The sequence below is a fragment of the Pleurodeles waltl genome, chromosome 11 (genome assembly GCF_031143425.1).
Source record: "Pleurodeles waltl isolate 20211129_DDA chromosome 11, aPleWal1.hap1.20221129, whole genome shotgun sequence".
Lineage (NCBI taxonomy): Eukaryota > Metazoa > Chordata > Amphibia > Caudata > Salamandridae > Pleurodeles > Pleurodeles waltl.
In genome coordinates, this window is record NC_090450.1 from 301,298,056 (window position 1) to 301,324,062 (window position 26,007).

Here is a 26,007-nt window from a genome sequence, read left to right on the forward strand (position 1 = left end):
AGGTCAGTCAAACTGATGAAGACAATGGAACTGCTGACCAAAAGATGTGCAAGGAATTACAGAAAGATTAAATCACACCGGAAGTGCCACCTCTGAAGACGTCAATTATGAAGACCAATCAAAAACTTGTAAAATAATATGTGGTGAAGAGTTAGATTACCTGATGCGCTATATGATAGGTTAAAGATAATGGGGTATAGCAAATGTCCAATAGAATTTTGGGGGAATGTACATTGAAAAAGGGATAAAAACCCATGTCACGGGGACTCATTTAGGTGGGTTAGGGAATGCTATTGATTTTATCCAGAAACTCTGTCACTCAGTTTGGTGACTTGGTGGGTTTACTTAAACCATCCTTGCCTTTAGATTTGTCCATTTATACACTTTACCTCCTTATGAGGAAAGTGCCCTTTTGCCCCAGAGCTGAGTTCTGACTGATGGCGACTTGATTGATGTCCTGAAGACTAACACTGAACCTGTGCGCTGAGCTAAACTCTGGAGGGTAATTATGATAATGCAATTGTAATTTGTCTGTTTGCTTTTTCTTTCTAGGTAACAACTGCTTGCTTTTGACAGAGACCTTAGCTAGATGTTTTCCAAATTGGTGTTCTAAATTGTTTTGCATGAAGCCCAACATTCGAATGCTAATCAGTGGTTAGGACACGGGTTCATCAAACTGACACAAATAGACAAATGACCGAGATTATGTTTTGTTGAACTGACGCGTTATTGACACTCTGCTGAATTGATCTATGTTCACGCCGTGTTACATTCTGATGTTTGTGATTTTCGCTTTAATGAAAGCTTACCAAAGTTGCCATATCGTGACTATGCTATTATGTTTCTTGGTGTTGAGATTAACGCATTTGCTATTAGACTGTAATTAATAGGGAATAAAATTCATAAAATTCTACTAAACAAGGTGTGGTTATTCATGGCTGAAAGGTCATGGTAGCGTCTTTGAATTGATTAATGACGTTGACTAAAGTGAAATGCATTGTCGTGATAAATATTGATGACATTATTGATGTACTGATTGATATATTGATTATCTATCTCATCCTACGGTGTCTCTCAACTGGGTCAAAAGATTCATTGGCCTAAACGAGTCCTGATGTGTAATAAAATATCATAAAAGGACGCGTTAACAGTTCTATTTCAAGTCACCCTTTTCACCTCGCCTTTCTCTCTGTACTTCTCTTTCTTTATACATCTCCGGACTTAATCTATGTCTCTGTATCTCTCTTACCCTCGAACTCTCTATCAAGCCCTTCTCTCTTTACCTTACCTCTGCCTCTCTACACCTCCTTTCTCTTTACATAACATCTCTTTTTCTACCTTTCACTACTCTCGGTCTCCACCCTTTTCTCTGCCTCGCTATTTTCTTTACTGGACCTGCCTTTCCATGTCTGTTCTTGCTTTACCTGTCTCGGTACATCCCAGCAGTGTCTCTCTGCATCACATCTGGTCAGGCTTCTTTCACTACTTAACCTCTCTACCTGTCTACCACTATTGCTCTCTGCATCTACCTCTCTGTTAATCACCTCTCTTTCTGCCTTTCCTCTTTTGCTACCTGGCCCCCAGGTGCACCTCACTCTTTTCTCCACATTTTCGCTCCACACTTCTGTCTTTGCCGTCTCTCTTCGTAACCTCACTTATATCTCTACCTCTTTTTCTCTACCTACCTCTTCTTACTGATTTTAATCTTTCTGTTTGGTTACCTCAATATTTTGTTTTATCCTCCATATGTCCCTACTGCACAGAACTCTCTGCCTTACATCTACCTTACTTGTCCCTGTTCTTCACCGCTCTTGTTCCACCATTTACTTTGACTCTCTGTTCTTTTTCTGTCTACCACACTGTCCCAATTCATGAACTCAGCAGAATAAAACTTCACTCCTAACTCAGAGAACGATACACATACAAAGAGGAGAGGAGGGACAAGAAAGGGGGAGATAATTGAGGAAATAAATGATCAGATTTCACCTAAGGGAAAGGTGAAAATTGTTGAAACGCTGTTCTTATTCTCTTTGTTGCAGTTACAATACTAGTTTAGAAGGGGGAATTTATTTCCGATCATGAATGTTTGATAATAAAAAGGTAGAAGTTAAAGCGCTATGTGCATATATTTTATTTTATTATAATGCGCTCGTCTTATAAATATCTCCCAAGTCATATTTACTGTGACTTTCCTGCAAAGGGGGAAAATGATTAATTAGGAACGGAATTCAATTTAAAATATTAATATTGCAAGAAAAAAACACATAGATCCAAGCCTAAAAACAAATTCTTTCTCGTTGCTTGTTCAAGCTTTCTTCGGATTCTATCTGGCTGGTAGAGAATAGCTAGGCTCACCTTTCATTTATTTGTGCCTCAATTTCTGAAAGTTAAACAAATAATAAACTAAATGAAGCAGTGCAGTACGGCATCATGAGAACTTGAATTAACTGAACATGTGATCCTATCAGGGTGCTCTAAAATATGTCTTGCAAAATGCCCCCAAAATCTTTAAGATGGCATTGAATTCAATATCACCAAGATGAACCTATTTCCAGAAGCAGGGAGATTAAGGGGGCCTTTGGAGTGCCACCAGTCTTGCCCCTGGCTTGGCAAGTGACACAAGAGCGAAAAACCTCTTTTGTGTATTCGGACATGTGAGGCCAGTAAATGTGAGAGACCAGTCAGTCCCACATTTTGCTTTGTCCTAGGTGTCCAGCAAGGGGAATGTTATGTGCCAGTTTTAGGAGGACTTCCCTATACTGCCATTGAATAACCAATCTCCTGGTAGCACCAGGTTTTGGGTCCCTTGCCTCAGTATAAAGGAGATTGTTCTCCCAGTAAACTCTGAGAGAGTCACTGACATCCCCTGCTTCCTGTTTGACAGCTTGCTGTCTTAAACCCTCTAGTGTGGGACGTGTCTGCTGTGCCACACTCAGTTCCTCCCTGACAGGCCCCCCTGCCCCGAAGAGTTCAGCTGTGTCAGCCTGAAGCTCCTCTGGTGTAGGTTCTGCACAAGGAGTTGATGCCTCCTCATCAAAAGGTGAATCTTCTGGAGAGGGAGGTATAGTGGACAAGGGTTTGCCCTTTCTACCCCTAGTTTTTGGGAGCACTTGGTTCATTGTTCCAGGATCCAAGTTCCCCTGTCCTCTTTGTTTCTTGGCCTGAACCCTGGTGAGAGCAAAGATGTGCCCAGCATTGCTGCATGAGCATCCAATATCACTTCAGACCAAGCTGAAGTCTCAAAATCATTGCGCAGTAGACATTCTACAGGTAGGTCAGTGGATACCACAACTTTCTTTGGACCTGTACACTCCCCCAGTTGAGATTCACAACAGCTATGGGGTGGCTAACACTGTTATGGGCATCAGTCACTTGGTACTAATGACCAAGTATGTGTCGCTCAGGAGCTACCAGTTTTCCATCACCATAGTGACATTGGAACCTGTGTCCCTGTAGGCCTCAACCTGAACACCGTCTATTAGAGGTAGTTGCTTGTACTTATCCATATTAAGGGGACAAGCAAGTAGGGTGGCAGGGTCAATGCCACCATCTGAGACGAAAAAAGTGTCAGTGGTCTCCCTAACTAGACCAACCACCACTACATTACCAAAAGTGAGCCCAGCTACACCCTCAGTTTGGCTATTAGTAGAGTTTTTCTCACCACCACTGCTATTGCTAGAAGCAGTAGGGGTTGTGGTGGTGGGAGGTTTGGTGTTCCTTTTTGGGACAAGTAGGATCACTTGCCCAATTACCTTTGATTTTACACAGGAAATACCAGGGCTTTTTCTGTTGGTTTGAAGAGGATTTGGGCCCACCCCAAGAAGACTTTTGGGGACCTGGTGAAGACTGACTTTTTTATCTTTGTCCCCACCCTTATCATGGGACTTACCATCCTTCTTCTTGTTCTTGTCACCCCCTATATGAGTTTTCCTGCTCACCCTTGTTCTGACCCATTTGTCTGCCTTCTTTTCCAATACTTGGAGAGAGGTCAGATCTGAGTCTACGAAGTACTGGTACAACAAGTCAGACACACAATTCTTAAGAATATGCTCTCTCAGATTTAGATTATATAGGCCCTCATAATCAGACACTTTGCTGCCATGTAACCAACCTTCTAAAGCCTTCACTGAACAATCTACAAAGTCTATTGGTTCTTGTGAAGACTCTTTTCTGGGTTCTCTGAACATAATCCTATATTGTTCAGTGGTTAAACCAAATCCATCCAAGCGCTGTCTTCAAAACATTGTACTTATCTGAATCATCTTCTTTGACAGTAAGGAGTCTGTCTCTCCCCTTGCCAGAGAAGTACAACCACAGAGTAGCAGCCAACTGCATCTGAGGGACCCTCTGAATTTTAGAGACACTCTCAAGTGCAGGAAACCACTTGTAGATGTCATCCCCTCCTTGTAAGGGGGAACAATCTTGTGCAAGTTTCAGGATTCAAATGTGTTCTCCCTAACACCAAAGCTCCTGAAACTGATGTTGCTTCTGCCCCCATGGGGAGATAACCCCAACCCCTCTCTTTCCCTTCCCACAGCTAAGGCTTCCCTATCTAGGTCCAACTGTTGCTGTTGCAGCCTAAGTCTAGCCTCTTCGAATCTCAGCTTTCTGAGTTCCCTGTCTAGCGAGTTATCCTCAGGATTGTATGTGTGGGACACTTCTGAGACTGAAGTGACATGGGAATGAGCAGAGGCAGATCTTTCCCTGGCTTGTGTAACTCTAGTAACCTGGCCTCTAGGTGTGAAGGGCGCTCTACTTGTGTGTAACCCCCCTCCCACTGCCAGCTGAATTAGATGGTTTCCCAGGGGGAAGACCTTGTAAGGACTCTCCCCTGCATCTTCAGGCCCCTCTCCTGATTCTATACGGTCAAAATCCCCCTCTCTCTCCTCTACCTGGTGACCAGACTGTCCTCATCCTGGAGCAGGAGTTTTAAAAGGATATCCTTGTTAGTGTTCTTCCCAATCCCTAGGCTTCTCTCTAAGTAAAGCCCCCTTAAACGTTTAAAGTTTAGGTTCTCATAGCTAGTTTTGATAAACCTAGGGGTGGCCTCACAGGAAGACATAGTGATAAAAAAGTTAGAGTAAAGTGAAAGGAAAGAAAGTACCTACTTTATCTAACTTTTAAAATTTCAGACTGCAAATGAAAATACTAGGTATACTTTTTGTATAGCTCCAAGTACAGAGTGCACTTTCCTGCAGAAAGCACCAGTGACAGAGTGAGAAGGCAATTGCAAGTACTTATCATACCACTGCACCACCAATGTAGGAGGCTGGCCTGGTTTGTAGTCGGTACCAAAGGTACTTACACCTTATACCAGGTCCAGTTAACCCTTATTAGTGAAATGTAGTCAATGCCTAGAAGCCAGGCTGTCTAGACGTAGCTGTAGGCAGGGCAGCCAAGTCTGAACTAGGAGACATGCAAAGCTTGTGCAATACCACTGTAGTCACACAGTACTCACACGCATGAAAGACAATACTCAGTGTTACAAAAATAAAGGTACCTCATTTTAGTCACACAATGCAAAAAATACTTTGGAGACTATACTCCCTTAGGAGGTAGGTAATATACACAATATATACACTAGTAACCAAAAACAGGTAAGTAAATAGTCAGAAAATAGTGCAAACAGTGAAAATCACAATAGGTTGCAATGGGCCTAGGGGAAACACAAACCATATACTAAAATAGTGGAATGCAAAATATGGTTTCCCTCCTAGACAGCTGTAGTGTATAGAGCGGTGCTGGGAGTATAAGAAAACACCAAAGGTAAGTAAAATACCCCACCCCCAAAGCCCAGGAAAGCAGAAGTAAAACACCGCAAGTTTCCTAACACACACTAGAAGTCACGATAGAAGATAATGCAAGAACTATAAGAGACTGCAAGACACCAATGATGGATTCCTTGGCCTGAAAACCTGTGGAAGAAGGGGACCAAGTCCAAGAAGCACTGAAGAGTCCAGGGAGAACAGGAGCCCCTGCTAACCCAGATGAAGGCACAAAAGAAGAACCACAGGTGAGAAGACAAAGTCAGTATTGCACCAAAGAAGACAGTTGCGGGTTCCAGATTGGTGCAGAAGATGTCCCATGCCGGGTTGATGAATGCAGTCTGGTTTGCATCACTGGATTCTGCAAACAAGCCTTGGCTCATGCAAAACACGTGGTTAGTGGAAAATGGCGCTGACTGGGACTAGGAGCAACCTGGTGGCCTCTACCCAGGAAGGGAAGACAGTCAAGGCTCTCAGCAACTCAGAGGGCCCTCAGAAGACCAGGCAGCATGCACCGGAGTCCCACAACACTGCAACAAAGGAGGTGCAAATGGAGGCCCATGCAGCATGACACAAAGGATTCCCACACCACCGGAGCACCACTCAGAAAGCTGTGCGTCGCAGGATTGAGTGCTGGGGGGCCTAAGCTGTGCTGTGCACAAAGAGCTTCTTGGAAGGTCGCACACAACTCTTGGCAACTGCAAATCATGCAGTGCACGGGGGTTCTGACTTGCGTGGGGAGGAAAGCTCTTACCTCCACCAAATTTGGACAGCTGGACGTTGGAACTGTCAGAGTCACTTTAGTCTACCACCCGTGTCACTGGATCCACGCCTGTTGTCTGGAGATGGGAACCAAGCCACTGGTCGTCGCTGCAGAGAGGTGCCTGCTGAAGTCCTTGGAGGATGCACGACCTGGAAACTGCTGAATTTGCTGGCAGGAGCTGAAGTTACAATGCTGCCAAAGTCATATTTGCTTCTTTGTTGCAGTTTTGTAGGGTTACTTGAGCAGTCAGTGGTTGATCAGTCGGTAGAAGATGAAGTAAAGGATGCAGAGATTCCTGCTGGAGTCTTGCAATCTGAATCTGAAGAAACACCAAGATGAGAGACCCTAAATAGGCCTAAGAGGGGGATTGGTCGCCTTACCAGTTAAGCACCTATCAGGAGGGGCCTCTGACGTCACCTCCTGGCACTGGCCACAGAGATGCTCCCAGAGTACCCCACCACCTTGGAATCCAAGATGGCAAAACCCAGGGACACTCTGGAGGAGCTCTGGGCATCACACCTTGGCAGGTGATGGACAGGGGGTAGTCACTCCCCTTTCTTTTGCCCAGTTTCACAGTAGAGCAGGGACTGAGGATCCCTGAACCGGTGTAGACTGGCTTATGCAAGGAGGACACCATATGTGCCCTTCAAAACATTTCCAGAGGCTCTGGGAGGATACCACTCGCATGCCTGTAACACCTATTTCCAAAGGGAGAGGGTGTAACAGCCCTCTCCTAAAGGAAATGCATTGATCTGCCTTCCTTGGATTGAGCTGCTCAAGTCCTAGGAGGGCAGAAGCCTGTCTGTGAGGTGGAGGCAGCTGGGGCTTCAGTGAAAAACCCAGAAAGCTGGTATGGCAGTACTGGGGGTCCACTGTGGAGCCCCCAAAGTGCATGGGGATCATGCAACCAATACTGGAATCAGTATTGGGGTACAATTCCCAGTTTCTAGACCCCTTACTTGGCCACATTCGGAGTTACCATTGTGAAGCTGTGCATAGGCACTGACCTATGTACAGTGCACACTTAGAATGGTATCCCCACCTTCATGAAGTCTGGGAAAATGAGCCTGGATGACATGGGGGTACCTCTGCTAGTGAAGGGGTACCCTCACACACAGGTACTTTGCACCAAGCCTTCAGGGTTGGAAGACCTGATATATAGGTGACTTATAAGTTGCCTGGTGCAGTGAAAATGGCTGTGAAATAGTGCATGCACTATTTCACACAGGCTGCAATGGCAGTCCTGTAGAAACCTTTGTATGGGCTCCTTATGGATGGCAAAATAAGTTCTGCAGCCCATAAGGATCTCCTGGAACCACTATGCCCTGGGTACCTATGTACCATGTACTAGGGACTTATAGGGGGGAGCAGTATGCCAATTTGGAGTGAAATACTGAGTCACTAGTATATAGTGACAAATTTAGAAACAGAGAAAGCATGGGCACTAGAGTTATGATTAGCAGTACTCCAGTGACAATTTAGAAAACAGTGAAACACACTGACAAGCAGGCCATAAACCATAGGCACTGGGGTCCTGGCTAGCAGGATCACAGTGTCACAATAAAAAAGACACTGCCATCATGCATAAATTGGTGGTAACATGCCAAAAAGGTGGTACTTTCCTACAGTGATCTTGTGTGTGAGCTGACATTGCAACAGTGGAGGTATGTGGACTGAAATTGGACTTGTTGTAAACATTGCCACACGTTGCAGCTACCTTGCATACCATACCTTTCTTTTGTCACATGGCTGTCACTGTTTGGTACTCTTGAGTGGCTCTACAACTTCCTTGTGTTCACTGTCCTAGCCTTCTTGTACTTGACAGTGTTTGGACCACATTGTGCTTGCTGATACACTGCGGTTCATCTTCAAGACTTCAACTTTTAGCTTTCTCTCTTTCGGTGTATGCATGATTATTATCTGCTTCAATATACATTTTGAGTTCAGCCACAAGACTTGTGCAGTCTGTAAGAGGCCTCTATAAAGCAGCAGTGCCATCTGTATACAAGATTGTTTCAGTTGTCCTTCACAATGTGTGTCTTTACAATATGGAAAAGCACCTAGAAGCTGCCAACATCCTTTGTCAGATGCACAAGTGAGATTTGCCTGTATGCTTCTTGCTGACAGATAAGAAAACAATCAAGCCGTGGTGATCTGTATGTGTTCTTAGTAATACATGCATATTTTCCAGATCTAGGAACATGCAATGTAACATTATGGCCCTGTTTATGAACACAGCGGTAAACACCAAATAATGAACCACCTGAAAGAAGGGCATCCTGAAAACCGCTCACCGCCAGCAGAGGGGTGCCGACCACGGCGGCAGAGCCTTTTCACAGGCTGACGGAAAGGCCCTACCTGCCCGTCAAATAATGAAGCACTAGACTGCCGTCAGTTCCGGGGCGGGAACCACCACCACACAAAGCCACGTGGAAAAAAAACAAATATAAGGAAAAACTCACCGGAGGCTCACACAACATGCCGAAGCAGAGATGGATAGAGAATTGCAGATCATGCCAGCCCTGCTCTTTGCCATATATCTCCACGACCGAGATTGACGACAAAGACAACAATGGTAAGTACTGCAACCTACGAAACAAGGCAAGAAAGGGCACAGTTACATACCTACCCATTCCACCCACCCTGCAATGCTCCCATAACCCTTCACAGCAGCACAAGCCATACACCCCACAGGAAAAGGTACTTACCCGACACAAGGCAAATCCAACTTGTCCAAAGAACATACATGTGCTCCACACCCACAAACAATGAAACGTAAGACCACGGATCCAGAGTGTGCCTCCAAAAACACATGCCACACATTAACCTTTATTATGCTCACTGAGCAACCAAAGTGGATATTAGACCAAGTCAGTCTGAAGACAAGTTCGATGGGCCACAATGGCCCCAGCCTGACTCCCACAAGTGCTAAGGTACTCCACCGCATAGGGGCATCAATGGGGCATCCAGGCACCTCTAGGAACAGGGGCTTAGATTTTCATTCGGAAAGTGGAGGGGGTTTGGTTTGGCCTTGGAAGGTGGGGAAGTGTGCTTGGACCGTGTGCAGGCAGATGGAACAGGCTCAGGGGGCTTCTTCCTCTCTGGGGAAGGGGCACAGGAATGTGAAGGGCGGACAGGGGCTGGCTGTGACGTGGAAGGAGTGGACAGGGCAAGGAGGTGTGCATGTTAAGGGACGAGACAGGGTGGGCTAGTGGGTTGGAATAGGTCGGCACGGGAGAGGAAACGTTTCTTTGGTGCAATTGGGTTGGACATGGATGAGGGCCTGGGAGTGGAGGTGGAGGGAGTGGTCGTATGTGGTGTAGGTGTGCGTGATGTGGGCGCAGGTGACTGGACAGTATGCTGAGGTTTGGTGGATGTGTGATGGGTGGGTGTTTTGGTCCGTTTTAGTGTCTTGGGAGGAGGGGGGTGGACACAGTGGGACAGGACAGGCTGCCAGTGTGAATATATGTTGTCTGGATGTCTGCAAGTCCGGTGAGTGTGCTGCATGTTTCAACTAAAGTAGTTGTGGTGAGTGCAGGTGTGGTGTCTGGGGTGCCTGTATGGATGTGTGCTTTTGTGGTGCCTGCAGGAATAGGCTCAGCAACAGTGAATGAAGGTGCAGTGCCTGGGGGTGTGCATGTAGAGTGGACAGACAGGGAGGTGTAAGAGGTGGGCACACTGGGGGAAGTGGATGTTGTTGTGTGTGCATGTGTATGTTGGCTGTGTGTATGCTTGTGGGGGGAGGTGTGGTGCTTGTGTTTTGAAGTGTGCTTCTTGTGTGTTGAGGTGTGTGCCTGCATGTCAGAATGTGTGCTGTGGACGGGTGAAGGGAGTGGGGTGCTGGAATGGGTAGAGGAGGTTGTAGGGGGGACGGAATGACCAGGGACACTGGCTGCCGTCCAAGAGGAGGCCAGAGCTTGAAAAGATCTCTGTAGGCCAGACACAGCACCGTGAATGCCATCCAGATAGGGATTGGTCTGCTGCATCTCTGATGCTAGCCCCTGGATGGCATTGACAATGGTTGTCAGTCCTACAGAGATGGTTCTCAGGAGGTCAATAGCCTCCTCCGTGAGGGCAGCAGTGCTGACTGGGGCACGGGGAAGAGATGCCTGGGGCGAAGGAGACGCCCACCCTTCTGGGTGAGTGGGCACGGGCAACTCGGTGGGGAGCAAATGGGAGGGCGGTGATGGTATGGAAGATGACACAGTAGGTGTGGGCCCACTAGGGTTCACCACCACCAGGGAGCTCCCATTGGAGGAAGTATCAGAGTCACTACCTCCAGTGGTAGTTGCCTCCCGTGTGGTACTCCCCTCGCCCTCCAAGCCACTGGTCCCCTTGGCGTTGAATGACTCTGCCTCTGAGGATCCGTGGGCCGGTGCATCCCCACTCGCCGGTGCCTCAGCTCCCTTGCCAGATGATGCTGATGTACACAGACAACACAAGAGAACAGGGATGGGGAGACAAAACAGGAGATACACTAATAAATAGCTGAATGGAGGCACAATAGTGGTTCACACATACACCCACCCAGAAGATCCTCCAACAGGCAGCATCTACCACTATACCCATAGCTATGCTCCTGACTAGTGCCCAGAACCCTGCTCTACAGCCATTCCCCAAATAACTTAAGGACCTGACGTCTATTATTTCAACACATATTTAGGCACAACAACATGTAAGGTGTGTGGTGCTTTTCACACTACTCAGATACAAATAAAGGAGTTATCAACCAGTTGCATCCATACTTCACTTTGTTCAAACTTAATGACAGGGGACATTGTTACAGATGAAAATGTGTTTTATTTGGTGCAGGGATAAAATTGTGCAGATTACATTGATGGGAGTGGGCTAATGGTGGTTATCCAAAATGGCAACATGGTGGCAGCATTGTTGGCAGTATTGGTAGGTCCATCCATGCTTACATGATTTTGTATCATTTCTGCCATTGTTTGGTGGTTGATTAAGTGGGGCACTGGGTGGACAGTATTTTGCAGAGTCACTTCTTAGAGGGGGCCTTGTTCTTGGCAGGTGTTCCTGTGCCATATCTTGGCCTGAGGGTCCGTTTGGGTGCCTGTCGTTGGCCTGTAGGGATTGAGATGGATGTCCCCTGTATGTCCTCAGAGGGTAAAACATGTGAAGATGATGCTGATGCTCTTGTTGATCGGTCTGTATCCTGTGCTGTAGTGGGGGCTTCCTGTTCTGTGTGGGCCTCAGGCTGTGTTTGGACAAGCTGCAGCAGTGCACCTGCTATGCTGGCCATTGTGGCACTGTGCAGTTTCCATTGCTCCATGGCCTCTTGGTGGTGTGCTTGCTGCAGCCTCTGACTCTGCTCCAGGGTGGATACTATCTGGGCCAATCTGTCCTGGGTATGGTGGTAGGACTCCAGGACCTCAGAAATCACGTCCTGGGCTGCAGCATCCATCCTGTGGCCTCCCCCGTGCCACTGATGGCCTACCACTGGGCCTAGCCCCCTGTGCCTGTGTCCCCGGGACAGGTCTGGCGGTACCACTTGTACTAGGGCCATCATCTTCCTGCCTGTTGGTAGGGGGTGACTGTGGCCTCTGTATTTGTGTTCCACCAGTCTGTGGCCTGGATACACAGGTGTTGGGACGGTTGCCTTGGGCTGCTGTTATTGGCTGGGTGGTAGGAGTGTCAGTGGTATCCTGGGTGGGGTTGCTGGATGGTGACAGTCCAGGACTGTGTGAGGGGCAAGCCTGATTGTAAGTGTCCAGGGTTCCATACCCAGTGTCCTGTGAGGTGCCTCTGTCTCCCTGTGGGGCACTGCCACTCCTTGCCCTGTCCAACAGGGTGGCATTGGTGGTGGTGCCTGTAGGGGAAATGGACATGTCTGTTACATTAGCATGGTCGGATGGGGTGCAGAGGCCTGGCACGGGTTTGAGCAGCTTACACACTTTGGGGCCATGCAGGATGCTTTGGTGAGGTTAGCATTGCTTTTAGCTTAGGATGTGGAGGTGCATTGTGGGTGTTATAGGCCATTGTGTTTCCTTGAAGGGGTGGTGGCTGTGCACAAGGGGAGGGATGTGGTCCTGTTAGTGGGTGTGTGGGCATGCAGGGTGGTGGATTAAGTGCTTTTGGGCTGGGTGGGGTAGTGGTCCTGGTGGGTGTTGGAGGGGTGGGGTGGTGCATGCATTACAGGTGTGATGGATATGGGGTAATTGTACACGACTTACCCAAGTCCATTCCTCCAGTGAGTCCAGTGAGGCCCTCAGGGTGCAGGATGGCCAGTATCTTTTCCTCCCAGTCAGTGTAGTCGGGTGGGGTTGGTGGGGGCCCTCCCCCAGTCTTCTGGTCTGCAATGTGGTGCCTAGATTCCATGGCCCTGACCTTCCCCCGCAGGTCATTCCATCTCTTGCGGATGTCGTCCCTGGTGCGTGGATGGTGTCCCACTGCATTGACCCTGTTGACTATTGTCTGCCATAGCTCCATCTTCCTGGCGATGGGTGTGTGCTGTACCTGTGACCTGAATAGTTGTGGGTCGTCCTTCAGGATCTCATCCACCATGGTCCTTAGCTCCCTTTCTATGAACCGTGGGTGTTTGGGGGGTGCCATGGTGAGTGTTGTGAATGGTGTCTTGTGTGGATCTAGGTGAGGGTGCTCTTGTGTGGTTAGTTGTAAGTATCGTGGATTGTGGCGTTCGGTGTCTGCTTCTGGTGGTCTCTGTCTTTGTTGGCCTACTTTTGTTGCAAAGGATTGTTGGGTGTGTCTGTGAATGTTTTATAGTGTTGTGGATGTGTGTCCGGTGTGTGGGTGTCTAACTTATCCAATGTGTGAACTTCCTACTGTTGTGTCCACTTTCCTCCCGTGGCGGTCTGCACCGCCAATGGTCATTCACCTTCCACTGACCGCCGCGGTGATTTGTACATCATTATTTGGAGGGCAGGGTGTTGGTGTGCTAGGCGGTGGCGGGGTGGGAGGTCCAGCATTTCTGCCGACAAGGTTCTGGAGGTGACTGGTGAAAGGGTGATTTTTGTCGGATTCAGACTTTTGTTTCATTACATGTTGGGTTTCTGTTCACCGCCAATGGCAGCCTTCTATAAGCCGTCGCCACAGCGGTCGATGGTGTTTACCACCAGGTTCACAATGAGGTCCTATGTCATACGTGGAAGCTGACAACTGTTTCGAGTGTGAAAGGGCTAGCCATAAAGTTGCTTAGGGCTCTGTATTTCAGTCACTATTTGCCACACATGTGTGTGTCACTGATGTGTATTTAGGAATCTGTTACCTGTGATTGTGCCAGTCAGGTATGGAATAGTCATACGGCTCCCAGTTATTCACTGTTGCTGGCATTGCCTACTGATGACCTACTTTAGCACAACATATGAATTGCATTCACCCCCTGGATCTCAATCAGGTTTGCTGTCATGTTTCATTCTGATAGACTAGTGTGACATGAGTGAATCCCTGTGCTGACTGTGTGCATGTGGCTGTGCATAGATTTCACTTTGACCTTCCTTTGTCAGTGCATTGTGTGTGTGTGTGTGTGTTGGTAGTTCTGAAGTATGTGTATCCTTGTGCTGCAGCTGTTGTGGGCTAGCTATGGTTTCTGATCAGGAGCTAATTTACTGGTACATCCTTGTTAGAAAAAGGGTCTCTAGATGCCAGTCAGTTTACAACCTGTCCAAGTAGGGACACTCACTCTAGTCAGGGTAAGGGAGCCACAAACCTAAGAGAACCCCTGCTCACCCCTTTGGTAGCTTAGCACAAGCAGTCAGGCTTATCTCAGAGGCAATGTGTAAAGTATTGAACATTCATACACAGTAACAGTCAAAACACCACAAAAAGAGTCAAACCACTTTAGAAAAATAGCCATTATTTCTCTAAATCAAACAAAACCACAATAACCAAAAACCAACATAGACAAAGAGAGATGTAAATAAAAAAATAAATAAAAGTGGTCTTACTCCATTAAAATGACTGGATGCAGTGGATTTTTCTCCTGCTCGGCTCCGGTGCATGGCTTTCTGCCTTGGTTCCACCAGCTCTCTCCTTTCAAGGGCCCAGTAACTAAACAGGGCACCACTTGGCATGGTGGGAGTTTCAACAGAGAGTCCAGGTGCTGGCAGAGGAAGGTGTTGATGGCTGTGAGATTTTAGTAGAGGGGGGTAGCTCAGTCCAAGCCCTTGGAGACACTTCTCAAGCAAGATTGTACAACAAAGTCCAGTCTTTGTCCTCTCAAAGGCAGAAGTTGCAACTGCAGGCCACGCCCGCAAAGCACACTCACAGGCAAAGGGGTAGTACGTCTCTCCTTGGCAGAGGCTCCTCTTGATTCCAGAAATTTTTGGAAAATGTGGGCTCAGCAGTCAAGTACTTGTATTCATTGCTGCCTTTGAAGTAGACAAATTGTAAAGGCTAGTGTCTGTAGTGCACAAGAGTTTGCCTTTCCCTGTCCTGGCCTCTTACCCACTCTAGGGGGTTGGAGACAGTATTGTGTAAGTGCTGGCCCAGCCCTACTCAAGTGCAGATGTCAGCTTCCCCCTCCACTGTAGCTCGGGAAGGCCCCTCAGCCTGGTGATGGGCCATCAGGATATGCAGGGCACACCTCAGCTCCTTTTGTGTGACTATCTAGACTGACTACACAAAGAGCCCAACTATCACTCTGACCCAGACTTGTATTCAGCAGCCAAGCAGAGGCCCAGATTGGCCAAGACGAAAAATACCCACTTTCTAAAAGTGGCATTTTCAAACTTACATTCTAAAAAGCACCTTTACCAAACGATGCATTTTTTAATTGTGAGTTCAGAGACCCCAAACTCCACATCTCCATCTTCTCCCAATGTGAAATTACACTTAAAGGTTATTTGTGGGCAAGCCACATGTTAGTCTATGGGAGAGATAGGCCATGCAATAGTGAAAGACAAATTAGTCAGTATATCAGTATCAGAACATGTAAACCACACCAGTGCATGTTCCTACATTTTAAATATACTGCACCCTGCCCATGGGGCTGGCTTGGGCCTTCCTTAGGGGTGACTTACATGTTGTAAAAGGGAATGTTTGGCCTGGCAAGTGTGTACACTTCCCAATTCATCCTGGCAGCTCAAAACTGCCCACACAGACACTGCAGTGGCAGGTATGAGACACATTTGCATGGCTAATCATGTGGATGGCACTTTCAGAGCTGCAGCTCCATCAGTAGCAGTTTATTTACAGGCCCTGGGCACCTCTAGTGCACTTTACTAGGGACTTAATTGTAAATTAAATATGCCAGTCATGGAAAAGCCTATTACCAATACACTGTAGAAAGGAAGCACTTGCACTTTAGCACTGGTCAGCAGTGATAAAGTGCCCAGAGTGCCGAAAGCTGCTAAAACAAAAAACAGCATTCATTCAGAAATACAGGGAGTTGAGGCAAAAAGACAGGGGGAACCACACCAAGGATGCCAGAAGTAACAATCCTAATCTAAAATAAGAGCTGAGTCAAACTGGTGAAAAAGTGGTTTATTAATGATACTAGTGCAGATTGTGAAGTTAGTGAAGACATTTAAGCAAAATTATTTGCAACTAATAGGTCACTTCTGCATGCCCCAGCAGCAGTGCTGACTAGTCCTCTTAGATAATCTGGGGTATCATTGTCCCCCTCCTCCCTGGGGACCTCTAGCTGTTAGTCTAAAGGAACATTTGTGCACACACAAATAGTGTGCAGTATTGCACATACTAGAATGATCTTACAGACCAGTAGAGGAGAATATAACATTTTGCCGCCACTGAGATCGAGGCATTTGAACCTTGCTGTGAAGATCCCAAGTGTCCTCTCATGCATATGTGTGTGTGGAAATAATGCAAAGTGTGTCCTGGTATCTTGTGATGTATTGTGATGTTTGTGGCTATACAGTTAGGCCCTGTAGCAAAGTATGATAGAGATATTGTGTTGCTGCACTAGCCTGTGCCATTGGGACACATGAATATTGGGCTATGACTACTGGAGATGGATCATTGTTGTCCTCATCCACTGCACTGACAGTAAGTTGTCTGCCAAGTTGCAATATAGTCCCCCTAGTACCATGGTACTATGATGCTAGCATTGCAGGGATGAATGCGTATGTGCATGAGTTTGTCCTTGCCTGCACATGACCTGTCATTGCTGTCCAAAAGAAATGTCTGTGTGCTATGGACTGCTATACAGATAAATGCCCATAAATGTTTGAAGTGTGGAGTTTTTGTACTGTTTTGCATAGCAGTGATTACCCCCAAATGCTTAATTTGTGTGTGCTTCCTCAGATGTCCATTTAGCCATATATGTGAGCAATGCCAATAAGCAATGTCTGATATCTGCTATGGTGACACCCCCACATAATGAGCCTTTGTCTGGCCATTTCCACACTCAGTGATGCATATGACATGGCTATTTTGAGGAAGCTGCATTAATAGGCAAAAGAGTTGGTGAACAGCAGCTTGTGTATGCAAAGTATACACTGTTATCCGAGAGCATCAATGATACTGATACTCAAGTAGCATTATGGGATTATGCAGTGGTGCCTATGTTGCTGGAGATGTGTCTTGGATGTTTGTTGTGATGTATGCTGCATGTGTGTTGCTGATACTTGATCCATGTGTTCCTGTCCATGTGTGTTGAGTGTTGTGTATGTCTAGTGTGTCCTGGTGTGTATGTGTTATCTAATTTCTGTGTGCTTACATATGAGCAGGCTATTACCATATAGTCCATCATACAAAGTGTTGATTGATGGTAGAATGTTGAAAGATATATGCATCATGCACACTCCCAGGATATTTGGCCAGCACATTCATGAATAGTGCGTTGTGGTCCCCAATGGCCTGCATGTTGATTGAGTGGCTCGGCTTCCTATTGCAGTAGAGGTGTTCAGTTTCCACAGGTGGAGCAAGAAGCACATGCATACAGTCCATGGCACCCTGCATGTAAGAGAACACAGCAACTGCATAAAAGCCCTGTTTGGTCTCGTGCTGTAGCTGCTGAGTGTTGGAGAATGTGATGGGTCGTGGGAAGAGACGGATGATGGCATTCAACACCGACTGCAATAGGTTGGAGAGAGAGGGCTCAGATAATCCACCCATTTCTGCCACAGTTGTCTGGAACGAGCCAGAGGCCAGCATGGGCAGCACAGCCAGAAGCTTGGTCATAGGTGATATGCTGGTAGACCTATGCACTCTGGCTGTGACTGCTGGTGCAAATTCATGCAGCAGATGCACAATGGACTCTGGCTTGAGGCGGTAATATTTAATGGTGGTCTCTGCTCTCTGTCCAAGAATTCGAACACACTGTCAGTAGATCCTCTCTCTCCTCCTGCGCTGGTGTGGTTGATGCCCTTCAGGTGGTGGTGGTGGTTGTTGTGGCAGTGATGGTGGTCGTGGTGGCTGTCATTGTCGCTGCTGTCTCCTTCTCCTGGTCCCCAGATGTAGCAAAAACAGGTTCATGCTTCACTGGTGGTTGTGAGAGTGCTAATGTGTGTTTTCCTTTTATACCTGTGTGTTTGCCCCATTTTAATGCCTGGTCTTACCATTCATTAAAAGGTTGAAGCAAATAGTTATTAGTGTCATTTTTACATGCCTTGCATGTTTTTTTTTTTAATTTTTTTTAGAAGGGACCATCTAGCCTGCATTTCATTTTTGGAAAACGAAGCAGGGTTTGGTGTTGCTACTAAAAAAATTACGATATACTTGAAAAAGTGGCGCTATTCAAGCTTAGTGCCAGTTTGTAAATATGGTGCTGATTTAGCGCGACTTTTGCATCAAAACTTTGACGCGAAGACGGCACTAAATCCTTGTAAATATAGGCTGTGATGCCTTCTGAAGTGGTAACAAAGGAGAAGATTTGGTCCAACAAATATGATGACATATTCAAACTCCACAGAGTGACCTGAGGCACAGGTGGGGTTGAAAGCAGAAGTTATAGAGATGGTGGAAAAGCAAGAATGCTTTCCAGGGAATTGTCAGAAGTGTGCAGAGGGTAGCGTAGTTATATTCAAATACTTACTTTTGATTTGGACAGCCTAGATTTGCTTTGTCGGCCTGGCCATTGCGGAAATATGCTCAAGAGTTCAGACCTTTTTGATGGGGTGGGGGCCTGAGGGTGAGGAGGGGCAGTGTTAAGAACCAGCAAATTCATGGGTGGAGAACGACAATAAGCTTTGGTTGCAGTTGTTAACCTTTACCAGGCTCATCTAGCAGTGCACATTGTGAGCAGCCTGTGCCTGATGCATGTAACCTTCACATCTGGGAACGGGGTGAAAAGCCAAACCAAATACAGAGTGGATGGTGCACAACGAAAGCTCAATAAAGGGACATGTTTTAGATCGCTGTGCAGTTGGACAAGGAGAAGGGACAATAATGTAACAGAATGGAGTCCAAAGAAGTATGACGTGATGAACTGTGTAATGTCAAAAGCAGACTCTTCTGGTGACTATAACAGAGACACAGTCTAGGATAGAATTCAATGCGTAATGCTCTGGAAACAGGAACTAACTGGAGGGTAACGTGTAAGGATGATAGAAGACGATGGGCCAGAGAGAAGGACAGGGCACAGGAAGAGATAAGGGCAATAATGCTGGACATTGTAGAAGACATCAAGATACAGACCACCATTTGTATAGAATAATATTTCTGATATTTTTCAGCACATTGGCGATATCAGAGGTGGTGGGGGCAAAAAGCATTAGGGCACCCCAGTGGTTCATCCGAATTTGGAGGATGTTTGAATGCAGATTACACAGGAGCACAACAGGTCAGAGGTGAAGTGGATACAGCTGTGATGAGCCGGTCTGGTAGGATATAAATATACCTGGTTAAACCCTTTAGGGAACTTTTGAAGGTGATGGGAGAAGAGTAGAGGCACGCATATCAGAATGAAGATGGCAGCAAAGTGACAGCCAGGCAGGCATTTGGTGTGTTGAATAAGTGTTTATGGGAGGGGAGATGAGTGCTAGAATACGTACATTTCGGGACAGATTCTTTGGGGTAGGGTGGCAACCAAGGGTTTTTGACTAGACTGTAATGAGAGTCTACTGAGGAGTTTTGGGCAGATGGAGATGGAATAGGACAAGGAGCTATGTGAGGCCGCTTAGGGGTGCAGGAAGTAGCAGAGTGATAAATGGCCTTGTTTTTATGAGGACTGGAAGTGGAAAGGGGTTTGAAGAAGGTTATCTGGATTTGTGACCACTCCATCGTAGTATAATCAGGAAAACACACAACGTGAAATCCCTTTAGTTTGAATGAAGAAGCAGTTAAGATCATATGGCATGGAATGGGGGGATTGTGCTGGAGACCGCTGCAATCTATTCTTTTGGAAATGGGTGAGAACATCGGCCAAGGCCTCACATGATTTTGGTATATATTAAGGAGAATGATTTGGTGAAGTGTGTATGTCCGGAACTGCTTAAGATGGTTTCAAGAGATTTGAAGATGATTTCAGCCTAGTGGACTGGACTTATATTTTTTACCCAGCTGTTTTCCAGGTGGATCTGTGAGGTGTGTAAAAACCAGCATCACTAACAGGACAGGGCGCGCAAGGTGGACAAGAGGGAGATCTTGGGCTTCTGCAAGGCTTACATTATATGCATGGATTAGTACTATGGATACATGGTAAAAGTGTTCAGTGTTTTTAAATGGTTTGGGGTGCACCCCCTACTCTGGAAAAATAAGTATTTAATGAAAGTGATTGAGATGTTGGAAGATCAGTGGGGAAATGTAGCCTATGGGAAAGGGAGTGGTGGAGATGGAAAGAATTCCTGTGTATGGTTTGTGTAGTCTTTCAGAAGAGAGAGGTCCTGTTGAGATGGAAGATGAGTAAGGAATGTGAGAAACAGGGAAATGGAGGGAAACAACTGTGGATAAAGGACACTGGAGAAGAGAGAGTTGATGTTGTGTATATTCATTTGTATGGCGCTCAAATTACCCTGGAAGGTATCCAGGTGCCTGGGCAGGTGTGCAGGTGTGTGGGCCCCAAGGTACTTATACGGAGACCAGGTCTTCAACTCCTTGTGGAACTCAAGAAGTGAGGAGGAGGAGGCTCTGATGTTATGAGGGAAGTCATTCCATGCCTTGGGTGCAATGTAGGAGAATGAGCGACCTCCGGTTTTGCTTTTGTGGATGTGGGAAATGTGTGCGAGTGAGAGCGAGGTGGAGAAGTGGGCATTTTTTATGCATTGGTAAAAGTGTATGCAGCTGTTCAGATATTCTGATCCTGTGTGATGTAGCACTTTGCTTGTGTGCCGGAGAAGTTTGAATTGGCTGCACTTGTGAATGGGGAGCCAGCAATTCTTCTTGAGGTGTGATGTGATGTGGGTGCAGCATGGGAGGTCAGGCAGGAGTCTTGCAGTGGTGTTTTGGATGGTCTGAAGTCTGTGTAGCAGTTGTTTGGATATTCTAGCATAGAGAGTGTTGCTGTAGTCCGGCCTGCTGGTGATGAGTGCTTTTGTGATGATCTGTCTGGTGTTCTGAAGCAAACATTTGAAGATCTTTCATAGCATGTGTAGGATGTGGAAGCAGAAGGTGGATACTGCGTTGACTTGAGCCATCATGCTGAACTTGTCTCTAGAATGATCAATAGATTTCTTGCATTTTCTGCGGGTGTAGGTGTTGGTCCTAGCTCCGACAGACACCAAGTGGAGTCAGATGGGGAGGCTTGTTGCAGAAGAAAAGTATTTCCATCTTCTTCTTGTTGAGCTGCAGGCAGGTAGTTCGTAGCAAGTCTGCTACCGTGGTCATGCAGCTGGTGAAGTTGGTTCTGGTGGTGGCTATCTTGTCAGTCAGGGAGAGGAAGAGTTGGGTGTCATTGGCATCAGAGAAGACAGTGATGTCTTCAAATCGAATGCTGCTGGAGAGCAATGTCATGTATATGTTGAAAAGGATGGGGCAGAGGGATGATCCCTGTGGGACTCCGCATAGCAATTTCTTGGTGTCTGATGTGAAGGGAGGCAGCCTGACCCTTTGAGTTCTTCCCATGTGGAATGAACAGGCCCATTTGAGGGCGGATCCTTGTATTCCAATCTCATAGATTCTTCTGTTGAAGGTGTTATTGGATACAGTGTTGAAGGCTGCGGAGATGTCGAACAGGGTGAGGGGTCGCTGTTTCTCCTCTTTCCAGGATGATTATAATGTCATCAGTGGCCACTATGAGTGCTGTTTTTGTGCTGTGGGTCTTTCTGAATCCTGATTGAGTGTTGTCTAGAAGACAGTGAAGTTCGGTTGGGTTGTGAGTTGCTTAATAAGAGTCACTTTAGTTGGAGAGTAGGGAGGTGGGTTGGACGTTGCTCAATAGATTTGGATTAGTTGTAGGCTTCATGAGGAGGGAATTTATTTCTGCAGGTTTACATTCATCTGGGAAAGTGGCAGATGTGATGGAGTTTTAGAACAAAAGAATTGGAATTAGGAGGCTATTATATTGCTCTTTTGGCAGTTTAAGGTTTAAAATCAATCAATCAGGAATTTGTAAAGCGCACTACTCACCAGTGATGGTCTCAAGGCACTGAGGAAGGGAGGGGGAGAAAGTGGGGATGCTGCTACTGCTCAAACAGCCAGGTCTTCAGAAGTTTCCTGAAGGTAAGGAGGTCTTTGGTCTGGCGCAGGCGGTTGGGAAGAGTGTTCCAAGTTTTGGTGGCGAAGTGCGAGAATGATCTACCGCCGGTTGTAGTTCTGAGTACGTGTGGGACGGTTGCGAGGGCAAGGTCGGCGGAGCGGAGATGCCGGGTCGGGGTGTAGAAGGAGAGACGTTTGTTGAGGTAGTCTGGTTCGTTGGTGGTGGTGGGTAATATTTAGGGGAAAGGGGTAGGTTAGACTTCATTGTTAGTATGATGTTTGGGACAAGCAGAGCATTTGGCTAAGCTAATAGTTTTTTATTGTGTCAATGCTGCTTTTTCCACTCAGATTAAGATATGTATATCTTATCCCAGATGCTGAAACTGCAGAAGAAGTGAGAGTCTGGTTGTGCTTGGTCTTGCTGGGGATAGGGAGACCCACTGCTCTGCAATCCTCTTTCTATGACAATCAGCAGTGGGGAAATTATTACTCCACTCATGATGTTATTCGTGTATGCCTCAGAAGGCCTCTTCGAAGGACCCAGTGTCACCCTTTTAAGATTCCATCACAAACCTCTGAATGGGCTATTGTGCTCATTGGTGTTCCCATATAAAAAAAATGTCCAATTGCCTGCCTGAGAAAGATAATAAGGCCTCATTCCATGATGGCCAGTATAACTATTTGTTTGGTAACTCTGGCACAAACTCAATCAGAAAACCCCAAAACCCCACCCTATAACTGCTCAAAGACATGGTGGAATTTCCAGATGAGAAGATGCCAAAAAGGTAGAATTACCTTGGATATTTGGTGCAATAATTTTCACTGTAACACCCATTTTCCAAAGAGCATGATCATAGTCCAATGCAAAATATTGTATTAGACTTGCTTCCAAAGAACAGTTATGATTGTGCATAGCACCTTATCCTATGTAACTGCTTCAAGACACTGAACAAAATAGAGAGAAAAAAATAAGTATTTCCCTAATTATGGAGAATAAGAACAATATCGCCGAAGAAAACTTCAGTTTTGCCCCCAATGCTAGGGCATGCAGGATACCTAAGCTTTTGTTTGCTTTGAAGAAACAGGGGGTTGGAGGAGTGCAGTCCTCAAACCATGCAGAGCAAGCACGACTGCACACACATACAGTAATAACAAGCATTGGCAAAGGCAATAGGTCCCGCCTGTAGAAGAGCTATTCTCTTTGGCAATGTTTTTTGCAGTGTTGTAAACCAGTGTGAATGCTGTTCAGCATAGCTAAAAGTTAGTGGCGTGGAGTGTCAGAGTGGAGTGGGGAAGTAGTGTGTCATAGAGTTGAGTATAGGGGAGCATAGTTCAGTGGCAGAGAGTGTGATAGAGTGGAGTGGAGTGGATTGGAATAGGGTGGAGTTGGTTGGAGTGGATTGAGGTAGTGGGGCAGTTGGAGTGGTATGGGGTGAAATGTACTTGGGTTGAGTGGGGTGGATTGAGTGAAGTGGGGTGGATTGGATTGGTGTGGGATAGATTGAAATGTCATGAGGTGCATGAGGTTGGGGTGGATTTGAGTGGTGTGGGTTAGATTGGACTGGAGTGGGGGTATTGGATTGGAGTGGGGTGGATTGGACTAACTAGATTGGACTGGGGTGGATTTGACAGACTGGAGTGGGGTTGATAGGATTTGAGTGGGGTGGCTGGATGGGGTGGGTTGGAGTGGGGTGTGTGGATTGGAATGAGGTGGTGTAGACTGAATGGATTGGAGTGGGGTGAGATGTATTGGGGAGGGGTGGGCTCGATGGATAGGAGTGGGGCACGCTGGATGGATTGGAGTGGTGTGGATTGATTTGAGATAGATTGGATGGACTGGAGTTGAGTGTGGTGGATTCGAGTGAGCGGGGTAGATTGGAATGGGGTGGGGTGGATTAGAGTGAGGTGGATTGGATTGGAGTGGGGTGGATTGAAATGGGGTGGGTGTGTTGGTTTGGATTGGGATGGATTTCACTGAGGTGGAGTGGATTGGAGTGCGGTGGGGTGGATGGATTGGATTGGAGTGGACTGAACTGGGATGAGGTGGGGTGGATTGGAGTGGGATAGACTGGAGTGGGGTGGATTGGAGTGGTGTAGGCTGGCTGGATGGATTAGTGTGTGGTGGACTGAACTAGGATGGGGGCTAGATTAGAGTGAAGTAGGGTGAATTGGAGTTAGGTGGATTGGAGTGGGGTGGATTGGACTGAAATGGTGTGAGATGGGGTGGGCTGGACTGGATTGTGGTGGGGTGTATTGGATTGGGGTCAGGTGGTTTGGGTGGGATAGATTGGACTGGGGTGGATTGCACTGATGTGATGTGGATTGGATTGGACTGGGGTGGATTAGAGTGATGCAGACTGGAGTGGGGTAGACTGGATTAGGGTGGATCAGATTGGGGTGAATCAGATTGGGGTGGTGTGGAGTAACGTAGATTGGAGTGAGGTAGATTGGATTGAGTGGGGTGGGTTACAGTGGGGTGGGGTTGATTGGATTGAGTGTGGTGGATTGGATTGGGGTAGATTTGATAGGAAAGGGGTGGGTGGATTGAATTGGGGTGTGGTGGATTGGATTGGATTGGGGTGGGGTGGATTGGGTTGGGGTGGATTGGACTGGAGTGGATTGGGGTGGATTGGATTGGGGTGACAGTATTGGATTTTAGTGGGTAGGCTGGACTGGGCTGGATTGGGGTGGATTGGATTGGGGTGGTGTGGGGTGGACTGGATTGGTGTGCAGTGGATTTGATTGGATTGTAGTGTGGTGGATTGTGGTGAAGTGGAGTGGGGTGATTTGCGTTTGAGTGGGGTGGAGTGGACTTGGGTGAGGTGAGGTGAGGTGGATTGGACTGAGGAGGATTGTTTTGGATTGGAGTGGGTTGTTTGGGATTTGAGTGGGGCAGGGTGGAGTGGTTGGTGCAGGTTAGAGTGGGGCAGGTTGTTTGGAATTAAATTGGGGCAGATCGGAGTGGAGAAGATTAAAATGGATTGGGGGACAGGTTGTTTTGGATTGGAGTGGGGAAGATTGGAGTGGGGCAGATTGTGTTGGACTGGAGCAGGGTAGATTGTTTTGAATTGGAATTGAGCAGATTGGTTTAGATTGGAATGTGGTAGATTGGAGTAGGACGAATTGGAGTGGGATATATTGCTTTGTATTGGAATGGGGCAGACAGGAGTGGAGCAGATCGTTTTTGACTGGAGTGAGCAGATTGTATTGGGGGGACTGGAGTGGGGATGATTGGGCTGGGTTGGGTAGATTGGGTTGGCATAGGTTTGATTGGATGGGAGTGAAGTGGATTGGAGTAGGGGGAATTGGGTTGTAATGGGGTGGATTGGATTGGGGTCAGGTGGATTGGATTGGAGTGGGTCGTATTGTTTTGGATTGGAGCGGGACAGATTAGAGTGGGGCAGATTGTTTTGGATTTAAGTAGGGCTGATTGGAGTGAGATAGACTGGAGTGGGGCAGACTGTTTTGAATTGGGGTGGCGCAGATTGTTTTGGATTGCAGAAGGGCAGATTGGAGCAGGGCAGATTGTTTTGGATTGGCGTGCAGAAGATTGCAGTGGGGCAGACTATTTTGGATTGGGGCAGATTGGAGTGGGGAAGATTGTTTTGGATTGGAGTGGGGCAGATTCTTTGGTAATGCAGTGGGGCAGATTAGAGTGGGGTAGATGGCTGTGGGGCATATTGTTTTGGATTGGAGTGGGGTATATTGTTTTAGATTGGAGTGGGGTGATTTGGGTTTGAGTGGGGTGGAGTGGACTTGGGTGAGGTGAGGTGAGGTGGATTGGACTGGGGAGGATTGTTTTGGATTGGAGTGGGTTGTTTGGGATTGGAGTGGGGCAGGGTGGAGTGGTTGGTGCAGGTTAGAGTGGGGCAGGTTGTTTGGAATTAAATTGGGGCAGATCGGAGTGGAGAAGATTGAAATGGATTGGGGGGACAGGTTGTTTTGGATTGGAGTGGGGAAGAATGGAGT